A 13,479-nucleotide genomic window follows, 5' to 3' on the forward strand; every position below is an offset into this window, starting at 1 on the left:
CCTTTTTATTTTTTTTTAAGATTTTATTTACTTGAGAGTGAGAGAGAGGGAGTACAAGCAGGGGAGAAGCAGGCTCCCTGCTGAGCAGGGAGCCCAACTCAGGACTAGATCCCAGGACTCTGGGATCATGACCTGAGCCAAAGGCAGACGCTTAACCTACTGAGCCACCCAGGCGCCCCTGAAAGCTTTTTCCTTAAAGGACACTGGAGCATTACTACTTTTATTAGCTTAAGACAACAGTAAGTCTGTGTTTCTAGATGGGTTTTTTTGTCTTGCTTTATTTTGTTTTTTAAAGCATCTGTGTTTTTAGAGCTGAAAAATAAACGTTTACTATGGAGGTGCTGATGATATACCTACAGGAGTACAATAAAGCATATAATTTCATTATCATAGATGTAAAAATTCTAGAAATTTTTCCTCTAAACTGTAATATTTTCCTTGTAAAGGAAGATTTTCTTTTCTTTTTTTTTATCTTCCCCTCCTGCTATCTTTTTCTTCTTCTTTTTTTTTAACATATAAAGAATTATTTGATTCAGAGGTACAGATCTGTGATTCAACAGTCTTGCACAATTCACAGCGCTCACCATAGCACATACCCTCCCCAATGTCTATCATCCAGCCACCCCATCCCTCCCACCCCCCACCACTCCAGCAACCCTCAGTTTGTTTCCTGAGATTAAGAATTCCTCATATCAGTGAGGTCATATGATACTTGTCTTTCTCTGATTGACTTATTTCGCTCAGCATAACACTCTCCAGTTCCCTCCACATTGTTGCAAATGGCAAGACTTCATTCCTTTTGATGGCTGCATAATATTCCATTGTATATCTATAGACCACATCTTCTTTATCCATTCATCTGTCAATGGACATCTTGGCTCTTGCCACAGTTTGGCTATTGTGGACATTGCTGCTATAAACATCGGGGTGCACGTACCCTTTCAAATCCCTACATTTGTATCTTTGGGTTAAATACCCAGTAGTGCAGTTGCTGGATCATATGGTAGCTCTATTTTCAACTGTTTGAGGAACCTCCATACTGTTTTCCAGAGGGGTTGCACCAGCTTGCATTCCCACCAACAGTGTAGGAGGGTTCTCCTTTCTCCACATCCCCGCCAACATCTGTCGTTTCCTGACATGTTAATTTTAGCCATTCAGACTGGTGTGAGGTGGTATCTCATTGAGGTTTTGATTTGGATTTCCCTGATGCTGAGCAGTGTTGAGCACTTTTTCCTGTGTCTGTTGGCCATTTGGATGTCTTCTTTGCAGAAATGTCTGTTCATGTCTTCTGCCCATTTCTTGATTGGATTATTTGTTCTTTGGGTGTTGAGTTTGATAAGTTCTTTATAGATTTTGGATACTAGCCCTTTATCTGATATGTCATTTGCAAATATCTTCTCCCATTCTGTCGGTTGTCTTTTGGTTTTGTTGACAAGAAAGTTTTTCTTTATGTTCTAATGCTTATTTTAAACACCCACGGGGTCATGTAAAGTGACATCGTTATGATGGACAAGATAGTGTGTATTACAACCTTTCATGCCATCTTGGACTTATCCTGCTTTGTGCGGTACAGGTACCAAGGCTTGGTCTTACGAAGGTGGGGTTATTTTTCTGTAATGTTCTAAGGGATGCTCGAAAGACCTCCTACTGTTTTCCTTACACCCCAAATCACATAAGTAGTGAGTTAGGCTTTTAAGTCTCACAGACTTTTCATCAGGAGTTTCTGTTACGATACGATGATCTAGGATGGAGAGCAGCGGCCACCCAGACTCTAACCAAGATTCCCTGCCAGCCACCTGGAGGCCAGAGAGGAGTGACCAGGCTGGTGGAGGGCTCAGTACCGCTGGGCCTTAGGGAACGGCAGGCAGGAAGCTGCCCTCACCGAGGATTTTGCACGGCTGGCCCTGGTTCTGCCGTGATAGCAGCTCCCGGTGCACCGGGCGGGAAATTACTCAGAAAAGAGCCGGGATAATGCGTATCCAGCTTACCTGCTTGAAACTAATAGGCAGCCTCTGGGATTTGCTCTCCATACGAATTAATTTATCATCTATTCTACTTTCTCTTCCCCTGCCTACCAGTCACTACTCTTCTCAGGGATAACTGCAGGGAGGAGATGACGATTTTCCACCAAGGTGTTTGCTGCAGTTGCCCGCACTGTTCTGTGAGCGTGTGGACCCTCCCAGCTCTCAGCCATCATCCCTCCCCTTTCTCAGCTCTTGGTCTGCGACTTGCATGTGTTTTGAACATACTGGTGAAGGAGCAGTTGAGCCATTTTGAGCCTTTCCTCTGCCTTCCCGGCTTGGCTCACAGCCCCTGAGCTGTAGTCCTGCTTCCGGGAAGACGTGTTCAGTTGAAGGGGAGTCACGCTCGCTTTCCACTGAGAACCGACCACATACTTCCTTTGTCACTTCCCTGCCTCCTTAGATTGTCACGTGGGGAGAAATGCCATCTTGCTGCAGGGAAGGGGTTGTTAGCAAGCACCTGCAAACATCTGGCTCCCTGTACTTCCCATGCACGTCCTGGGTGCAGAGCCTGAGAAATCTGAGCATTTTTCAAAAATGGCTTTTACTTTTAAACATGCTCCTTTTAATTTTGTTGAGTCTTTCTATGTTAAAAAGAATATGTGTATGTTGCTTGTCTATTCTATAGATATATAGCATATCAGTTCCTCTTGGATATCTCATCCCCTTGTAAGATGGAAGCTCTGGGGGACATTTTAAAGTCTGTGTTGTTTTTGTTTTTCCTTTGTCAAAGGGGAGAGGAATTGCTGACATACTGCGTGCCAGAGCACTTGAAGCAAATCTATTTCCAGCTCGAATACAGCAGCTAAAGAAATTGCCAGAGTGGTGCATTATTAATTTTTCTTCCTAATGGGTATGCTGAGTGCTGCCCGCTCTGCCTTCCAGTTGCAGGTGGGACTGGAATGATCCCACCTGTTTTGTCTGCCTTCCTGTCAGGGGCCTGTTACAGCAGTGTCCAGCTTCCTCTAAGCATCAGGAGTGCAAGGGATCACTCAGTTGCTGAAGAGCAGGGGCCACAAGCGTTTCTGGTGGTTTATGTCATGTAGCATAATCTTAACAGCTCAAATAACAGGTTCCTAAAACAAACTATCAGAAGTATTCTGCATGTATTTTCAGTCTAGCCATGAAAAAAATTTTCTACTTGTTTAGGAAGGTAGTATGATTTATGCTTAGTGATCAGATTTTTCAAATGATTACTTTTTTTTATCAAGCACCATAAAAAAGGACGAGATGGAAATGACCAAATATTTCTCATATTTGCAATATGTGTGATGAACAAAATGGTTATAAAACAATCATCGCTTTGGTATTAAAAATGTCAAACATTGTCAATTTAAAAAAAGTACAATAGTTTAATAAAAATGTATGGAAACCTTTTAAACACTACTAATAATAAAAGAAATGAGTATAAAAGGATACATTCTGAAGGATTAATTGGCAGATTTGAAATAACACTCAATACCAAATGTCAGGGAGGAAGTGTTGAGGTGCCTTCTCAGCTACTACTGAGATCATTCACAGGTACAGTGTTTTTGTTAAGCTGTGTGTCTGTGTGTTTTTACAATGCAGAATGTGCATCCACATTATTTGCTCTGAAAAATTACCTCCTATCTCATCCTTATATGACTTGGAGCAGCTCCAAAGGTGCTTGATCCAGGATGGTTTAGCTTGGCTTTATGTCAAGTGACCATCAGTGGAGAGTTAACTCTGCCCCTACTTCTTCACTCTGCTCTGTAACTCCCTGGACTCAGGGCTTACGCTGAGCCCCAGGGTAAGCACAAGTTAGGCTGCTAACTGAAGGGATATTTATTCTAGACAGAGTGATCACACGATTCTAGAGCAGGGACCCTGACATGTTGTCAGGAGCAACACTTTTCATTCCTCTCAATGAAATCATTAACATCAGGCACAGGTCCATCCTGGCAAGTCTGGGGAGGAAGCCTTGCCCACGTGGCTGATGTCCCCATGGCTCCAGTGGCTGCTTTGAAGTCCTCCTGGAGGTCTTTATCAAGGACAGGTCAGGTTTCTCCCCAACTCACTGGCACCAGCAGGGACTGGAGATTGGCTGGGCTTGGGGCTGCTGAGCAAATAGCCAGACTCCTCCTTTTTCTCACTCCTCTGCCACCTTTGTGAAGGCTTTGTGTTCTCAGGACAATGGCCTTGTCACTCTGCTCCTTCTGAAACCTGGGCCCGGAGTGTACCAGCCACATGTGAGACCCCGAGTGAGCCCTCCCATCAGCGCTCTCTCAGATGCTTGGAGTAGTGAGTGTGGGGAGCACGCCATTGGGGTGTGGACTGTTCTTTCCCAAGAGGCAACATTTTGAATTTGAGACCTATTTACATATACTTTGCATTAATTTACATACCAGCCTCTGATAACTAGCCCTAAATACCCTTCCATGAATTTCAACTAATAGTACAGCTAACCACTGTGGTAGCCAGACCACAGTTAAGGGCATTACACACAAGAAAAACTGAAAAGATCTGTGAAAACATAATCATGAGCATGGTAAATCTGCCCAGGCTCCTCATGGATGCACCTGCTCCTTAGCCTGATTCCTTATGCTGGGGTGATAGCGCATTTAACACTCGTGAGGGAGATCGTGCCTTTCAAGCACTCAGCTGAGTTAACCCCCACCCTGGAAAAACAAGAAAGAGAAAGAAATTTTATTTCTCTTTTACTTAAGAAGAAATAAAGAAACATTTATCTTTTACTTAAATAAATTTATTTATAGTCTCTCAATTTAAATTGGCACTAATGCTACCAGTTTTTATTTCACACTCTTTCTGTTATTTGACGTGACATCTAGTTTGTGAAGTTGGTGAAGAGAACACAGAAAAGGTGATGTTATAGATGGCGAAGATTGCCCGTAGGGTTTTCAGTGTCCAACCTGCGTCCTTGCACACCATTCAGCTCTGAGATGAACTTTTCCTCCTTTTCTCCTTTCTCAGCCTTAATCCTGGAGTGACTAGACCACAGACTGCCTCACTTAAGAATGGAAAGTTGGGGGGATGGGCAGGCAGACAGGTACACCTGCACTGCCCCTTGCCTTGTGTTGATTCCCACTTTGTGGGTTCCACTGGGTGTTGGTATTGATTGCTGAAACAACATACTGACTCCTGGTTTGTCCAGCTGACTTCTAGTAGCAGATTGGGAAATTTTACCCCCTTCAGAGATCAGGCAGGGGATAGAAGGAATCTGTTCTTAAAGAGTAAAAAGTCCTTCCAATTCATGCTGCTCTTTGTAGGTCACCTAAAAATACTGATCTTAGTAGTTTTAGATCTTAAAATAACTAAATGTATACCCTTTATTTTTGTTCCTGTTAAATCAGACATCCATTTGTACTAGACTTCAGGACGGGCCAGAATTAAATACCCTCTTCTCCCCATGTTGTAAGAAAATAAATTGGGAAGAGTCTATCATTATGTAGGAAGTTGTTTTAATTATAGCAGGAGAGTGCTTAGTCTTTCTCACTGACCTCTTCTACCCTCAATCCACTGTGGGCATGGTTATTTGAGAATGTGGTCTAGAGAATAATAGTGTGGTCTTTCAGAGCAGTCCTGTTGTTCTGTTAGTTTTGAGCATGAATGGTGTGAATGTAGGATGCCCCCCTTTTTTTCATTAGGTTCCTGTGTTAGCCACTTGATTAATATCATGTTATGAAACATTAACAACTTGAAATTCGGGAGACCGAGTTTCTGGCTGAACTCTGCTCTCAGGAACCCCCATAGACCCGTGGGGGAATGTCTGCCTCAGTTTCCTAAGCCAGTCCTCTGGTCAGTCACACCTCTGTCTCAGCTTTTTATTACTCTGACTTTTTCATTTTGAAGTAAGAGTGATGCGGTGTATTTTAGATGTTGTGGTGCCTCCTATTTTATTCCTTTTGGCTTTTAAGATATGACATGTATTCTGTTAGGAATTCTTTTGTAATAAGAACAACTCCGTAGTAAGTTCTTAGTTGTAGTAAGAGTAGCTTCTGAGCCATTTTAGTTGTGAGCACCTTACACTGCACCTCCAAAGGCCTAGAACGTTGTTCTGTGTTCTGTGAACCTCATTGTCAACAGTGGTTTATGTAAACAGAAGTTTATTTTCTGCAGATGAGCCTAGTTCTGTGTTTTAAACAGCTCTTCTTTCCCCACTACTGTTTCTTGATAACACCTTACAAACCTTCACCAACCAACTCTTGCTGTGGAGGGCAGCCATGGTGAAGTTCACCATTCTTGGCCTTGAACTGAGTAGATAGAGGGAGGGAACATCTCTAGTGCTGTTTCCATCTGAGCTGCAGGATCAGAGCACACCTTTCTGAAATGGTCCTGCTTTATGTGGTGGGTGGGTTCGAGGGTGGTAAGAGTGCTGTGTTTCAGCTCCACCTTGGCTTCATGCATTTTCAATCACTCTAATAAACCTTTTGCTCTAAAGCATGGGGGGCTGCTTCAACTCATAATGAAATGGATAGAATGTAATTCTTTTGTAATTTCAAGTCAGCCACCTGGTGCAGTATTTTAAAAATTCTATAGCATATGGATTTGCACAGTCATTCATGTGCTTTTCCTTATTCAGTTTCTCCAAGCATTAGAGTGATGGTTCAAAATCAGGAATGTGAGTGGAAAAAAAAAAAGAATGTGAGTGAAATCTGGAATGAACTCACCATGTCTCTTAATTGTCTTGCCACGTTTGAAATGCCTGTGAGCTATCTTTACTCATAAAATTTTTGATAGCAAATGCATCCTTTTTTTTCCCCCCCATACTAACCAATTTTCCAACTCTCCAGATACTAACTGGGTATTCTACTATTAAATTTGGTTCTGCACTAACTACCCTTTAGTTAGATTTAGCTTAGACCCTTCAGGTAAAGGGCTCGGTTCCAGCAAATTCCCTCTTCCCTTCCAGCCCCTTCAGAAGCTAGTCATCATCCCAGCTTGCCACCTGTACCTCTCACCAATCAGCTATAAATCTTAGGTTCCCTTTAACCCCCTCCTGAGATTCAATCATTTGCTAGATTGGCTTACAGAACCCAGGAAAGTGCTTTACTTAAAATTACTGCTTTATTATAAAACAGGAACAGCTCAATGGAAGAGAAGCATAGGAGAGTGTGTGGGGATGGTACAGTGAATTCAGCAGTGCATTTCTGGGCGTGCCACCTTCCAACACCTAAGTGTGTTCACTAACCTTGAATGTTTTCTGAACCCCATTGTTGAGGGTTTTTTTTTTCAAGATTTTATTTATTTGAGAATGAGAGAGAGCACAAGCAGAGGGAGAGGGAGAAGCAGACTCCTCGCTGAGCAGGTAGCCCCGATGCGGAGCTCCATTCCAGGACCCTGGGATCAGGACCTGAGCCGAAGGCAGACGCTTAACCAACTGAGCCACCTAGGCGCCCCATGTTGAGGGATTTTTTTAATGGATGTTTTATTATGTATGTATGATCACAACAAATATAGGGGTATTATGTAATAGGGAAAAATCAGAAATGTAGCATCAAAGAAATTTCATGTTCATTAACAGACCCCTTTGGATATGCCTCCAGCTGCCCCTAGAGATATAACCATTCCTACTATTCTGATGGGTAGTTAGATTTGACTAGTAGCTGGAATATACTTTGTAACTTATAAAGATTTTTAAAGATTTGTTATTTATTGAGAGAAGAGTGCACGTGCACACACACGGTGGGGGGAGGGGCAGAGGTAGAGAGAGAGAGAGAGAGAGAGAGAGAGAATCTGAAGTAGACTCTCCACTGAGCACAGAGCCTGACATGGGGCTCAATCTCAGGACTGGGAGATCATGATCTGAGCCATACTTTGTAACTTCTAAAAGACTGTGCAAATGTTTGCATTATTGTAGTAGACATTACGTTAATACTTGTTGATTTATAGTCTTAACCCAACTGTTTTTTGGACTGTCATTTCTTATGGACTCTGAGGTTTTTGTACTTAAGATAGTCTTCAGATAAAAGATCTCATTTTCTCTCTTATTTTGCTTGGCTGAATTAGTCATGGTCTTCCTCATTTTAATGTTGCCTCTTTCAAGGTGTGTTTATAGACTAATGAGTTGTAGTTTTAAAATGCTTTGTATTTAGATATTGATAATGAGAGATTAACCAGAGCCATGTTTCACATTCAAATGTCACTGCTTCTCCCATGTCCAGCCTGTTATACTGTATTTGTTATACCTCTTCGGATTCCTTGGGCACACAGAAGGGTTCAAAATATAGTGTTCTCTTTGTGGCTGGGATTTCCTCTTCTCTGGCCCTGAAGCTTAGCTTTAGTGAAATTCATCTGTGTTTCTCTGAAATGTTAGGATCAGTCATGGAATATCAAGGGTTAGATAATAAGGAAGGACATAGTAGACACAGGGAGGACTGGGGCTTACCTGGCCTCAGACTCAGATTATAGTTGTTAATGGGTCATAGAAGGGTTGAGTCTAAAGGAAGTGTGAAATCAATTTTGACAGAATTGGACCATGAAACAGGGTGTAGGTAATATTCTAAAATGGTCAAGGCGATTTCCAGAGAACATTTGCTGCTTCTTAGGGCCTAGTACCCACCTCTCTATAGTTACTGGCCTTAAAGGCGGGGGTGGGGGGGTATTACTTACTGAACCATTGTCTGACATTAACTATGTAATACATGACCTCAGAATTTGAGTGAGGATGTATGTGTGGTTTAGTGAAAATCATCTACAATTTCTTCAGCCCTTATGTATCAGCTAACCTGGAAATGATTTTAAATACATTATTTCATTTAGTTTTCACAGAAACTCTATGAAACAGATATTCATCCCCATTTTTCAGACAAGAAACTAAAGGCCTGGGAGGTCACATGATTTGCTCACGTTCCAGGTTAAATCTGGAAAGTACCGGAGCTGGGATTCAAACCCAGGACTTTGTCACTCTGGCAACTCGTGATAGATACTGAGCACCATATAGCAGGCACTGGGCCAGGTACTGGAAATGCAAGGACAAATTCAACTGCCCTCACTTCAAGGAAGACAACGCGTCTTCATCAAAATGCTAAGGAGATTCCAAAATGACTTAATTAAAAGTGCTGCATAAATGCATGGCATTATATTAGGTTGGCAGTCGTTTCCTGCCAATATATGAAGTGTTAAGAATCAATAGGAAGAAGTATATGGTTATAAAAAAAAAATGAGCAGAGCCATCAAAAGACTAATTGAAAGCATGGCATGTGAAGAAACTCACAGATTTATTTATGTGAAGTTTGGAAGATGCTACTCTAGCAGTTTCTGGCTGGTTTTGATGATTGATGATATACCTAAAGTAGCTGAGCTACTCAGATTAACTTAAGTTGCTTTATTTAAAACCGTGCTCTCTCAGAGAATCTTACTTTTAATGTTCCCGGAGATATATACCTGTGTTATGTTGGGGATAAGCTATTTTAGAGTCAGGAGAGGAAATGAAGAAAACAAGGTCAATATTACATGGTTTCAACACTGTTTGTCAATATATTGCCCATGATATTGTGCCAGCACAACTGGTGAGAATATGGGAAGGGGAAATGGGGTAAATGCTCATGCAAAGATGACTAGAATTATACAACAGATGAGCTATATTAAAAACATAGTGGTTCAGTATTAAGGAATATAGAAGAGCAGATATTAGGAATTTCCTTTTACTCAGCAAAATGAATAATTCTTAGGTTTATAGATCAAATCAAGAATGTTATATTAATATAGGGTTTTTTATATGACCTCTTTAATTCAAAATGCTTTTTGTTTGTTTATATTGTTAACTTCTAAAATGTACCATTCTTCTTTTTGAATTGTCTAGGCATTCTTTATCACTGAGTACTTTTTTTTTTTTTAATGCTTTGATGGAATTATGTCAGTGAAATTAGAGAAAGCTAAAAGATGTGCTTGGGAGCAGTCAGTATTTAAGTGGTACTATATATTTTGGTTTTACTTGAAGTAGGCTGGAAGGGGAAAGAGAAAAGTTGTGTGTAGAGCTCATTGTGTGTCAGGGACCCAACTAGATTCTATATGTAGATTCTCTCTTTCTCTAGATTTAAATACCATCTATCAATCAATCATTCTTTCTTATATCTATGTAATTTCATTTGCATAGCATTTGTAACCATTTTGCAGATGAAGTTTCGAAGATTAAATGACTTGCCAGATTTTTTTTTTTAAAGATTTTATTTGTTTATTTGACAGAGAGAGACACAGTGAGAGAGGGAACACAAGCAGGGGGAGTGGGAGAGGGAGAAGCAGGCTTTCCGCTGAGCAGGGAGCCCGATGCGGGGCTCGATCCCAGGACCCTGGGATCATGACCTGAGTGGAAGGCAGCTGCCCAACCAACTGAGCCACCCAGGCGCCCCAATGACTTGCTAGATTTGAAACCAGGGCTTTTTCCTTCAAAACCCTTGTTTTTGCTGGAGTTTGCTATTGTCTTGGGTTTGAAATGACTGAATTGCAGTTATCGGCAAGATAAAACACGAAGTTGTAGCATCATTTTTTATTTGCTTTTATTTTGAGCAATATGATCATATTAAGTAGATGTTTTTAAGAGAGTCCTATAGTGCATCTATAAAATGTGTAAAGATAGTCCTGCCCTACTAGGGTTTTGAACCTTGTGTAAAGGATATAGTCACCTAGAACCTTTCTGAATTGCTGGTTTCCATTTAGAGTTGATTTGTAGAAATTCTTTTTGGCCACTGTTTCTTGTGAAACTGTATTATTTGGCTTTTTTTACTTTTCTTGTCTGACTGGACTACTTGCATTTTGAGCAACCCCTAGCCAAGTATTAGACCCCAAGTATTAGACCAGTAGCATCCAGCATAAGTATTTGGTTTGACTTTGAAGTCTGCCTTCACTCACCTTGTTTGTACACCATCTGCTGTCTCTTCCTTGTACTTTTCAGGCTGTCCAGACTTGACTTCCATGAATGCATTCCCCGTCGTTGTTTGTATTTGCTCTTCCTCCTCCTGTACCTCTGGGGACCTTATGCTGTTCTCTTGTTAATCATATGTTCTTTTATAAATGTATTTCTACGTTTCACTGTGAATACCATGGTGCTCCAGCTTCCTACATTTTAAACTCTTTGATTTCATGGATGGTGGTTTAAGCAACAGTCCTTTGCACAAAAGTCGACTTAAAAAAAAAATCTTGAAAATTATTTAGTGTAACTTTATTTTAGTAAAACTCTTTTGCAGTATAGAGATGAAACGGTTTGATCAGTTATGGTTCTACAAAGGGTACAGGGAATGTGGCACTCATAATTGGTGGTGGGGCTCATTGGTGGGACTTGTAACTAGTGCATTGCCACTTGGGAGATCCATTTGACTGTATCCGTTGAAATTTAAAATACATAAACCATTTGACCCTGCAATTCAACTTTTAGGAGTTTATCCTAAAAATGCTAGAATGTGTATGCAAACATATTTGTACAAGGGTATTTTTTAAATAGATTTATTCATTTTAACAAAATATTGGAAAAAGTTTAAATGTTCATCAGTGGGGAAGTGGCTGAATACATACATGGTGGGGCTTTCATGTGATGGAATATGGAATACTCTGCACCATTATAAAGAATGTGTACTACTTGACTTCTGTGGAGTATTATCAGTGCAGATTCTTAACTGGTAAGAATATGATACAGAACAGTATGCTAACATTTGTGTAAAAATTAAGTCTGTGGGAAAGGGGTTTATATGTATATGTGTGTACATACACCCATACAATTGTATAACACATATAAAATGTTTATAGGGAGGTAGAGGAGGCAGTCGAAGTTTACTTTTCACTGTTTACCCTTTTTTAACATTTGAATTTATTACCATATACATGATTTATCAATTAATAATATTAGTTTTTAAAAAGTCTGATAGTACAGATTTAAAATTCCCAAGTCTATTGACTTAGCAACAGTAGATGAGATAATGTGTATAAAGAACTTAGTATGGTTTCAGATGTAATAATGAATATTTAGTAAATTTTATGAGTGGTGGTCATGGCGGAGATGGTGGTAGAGTTGTAATGATGATGTCAGAGCTTGACCTTGAAGATATAATGTCAGGGCAGATTGAATGTTCCATCTCAGTATCTTACCCTCACCTGGAGATCTAAGCAGTCTTAAAGAGGGGTCTCAAGTGTGGAATATTTTATAGTTTGGTGCTTTGGCTTAACATTAATGATTTTTTTTCTTTGTTCTCTTCTATAATATTTCCCTATTTTTTTTTCTTTAAACATGAAATAATTGTGAATCACTTACTATCAGGGAAATAATTCGAAAAACTCATGTATCTCCCCAGGGGAAAAGAAATGATTCAGTCAAAATTTGCAGTCTTGGCAGATGAGCCATGCTTGTCTTGTGGTAATGTGGAACCCTTGTCTTTTGCCACCTGACTCCAGGTGTATATAAGCCCTACTTTGAGAAGCAAGGCTTTCTATCTACCAATTATGGTTAGGATCTGATATTGCCCTTTGATGATTTCTGTGATGACGTAGTGATTTCTCTGAAGTTGGTGGAACTAAATTTGGTTTCTAAGTCCTGTGACCATCTGTTTGTTGTCATTTGACCTGTGAGACCGTTGGTTCCCTGGCATATGTGACCATACTCTCCTACCGTGTAGTGATCCAAAACGGCTACTTCCAAATCAGTGTCCTCGCTTCAGGGGTTTTTACTGCTTTAAGTGACTCATACATTTGCAAATTCCATGTTCCTTTCAATTCTGCCCCCATCTGATCCTTCATTATGACCTAGGCCGGAAAGGGAAACTGTAGAGAGGGCAGGTAGAAATGATAAGCCAGTAAATGCCCGGGAAAGATCTGTAGTTAACCAGCAGGGTAACCATGTGCAGGTGCTTTGTGTTGATGTTTCTTCTTAAGAGTGTTGAGGCTTTTTGGTTTGATGGACTGTATCTGTGAAACTATAAATAGATGTGTTTTTTTAAATTTGTGTCTTGTACTTACATACTGATGTTATTTTTTGACCAATATTGAAATTTAGAATTGATTTAATTAAATGCACAGATATCATTCAGATAAAAACGATCTCAAACTGTTTCTTCTGACCAAATATTTTTAGTTGAAAATTAACGTGTTATGAACAATTAGTAATTGTAATGTAACCCCCCCCCCTTTTAAATACATTAGCAATGCTATTAGGTGATGTAAAATTACATCAAGTGATTCAGTGTGTAGAAGTGTCATGAAGGAGTTTTTCACTATTACTTCTAGAGGTTAAGTTTTGGAGAAATTATGTGACCAATAATCAAAGAATATATAATATTTATCAAAGTAGAAAGTAAAACAAACCAAACTTTAACGTTTGACATGCAAACATTGACCTCATTTTTATTTAGTTGTACTGTTAAATAATAAGCTTTAGTACTTATATGTACAACAAGCATAGTAGATAGTGGATATCTATGCATTTGCCTCTATTCTTTTTATACCTTTGGGCAGATATTTGGCCTTTTACAGAGAAGAGAGAGACAGGAGATTT

General features: G+C 40.0%; 1 protein-coding gene across 6 annotated transcripts in view; it reads left to right on the plus strand.

The window, feature by feature from the left end:
- The window catches only part of FARS2 (phenylalanyl-tRNA synthetase 2, mitochondrial), a 537,047-nt gene that overhangs the window by 82,342 nt on the left and 441,226 nt on the right, over nucleotides 1–13,479 (plus strand). The window lies entirely within an intron of this gene.

This window comes from Eumetopias jubatus, unplaced genomic scaffold (assembly GCF_037043125.1).
Source record: "Eumetopias jubatus isolate StellerSeaLion01/CBP00866 unplaced genomic scaffold, mEumJub1_p1.0 scaffold_6, whole genome shotgun sequence".
Lineage (NCBI taxonomy): Eukaryota > Metazoa > Chordata > Mammalia > Carnivora > Otariidae > Eumetopias > Eumetopias jubatus.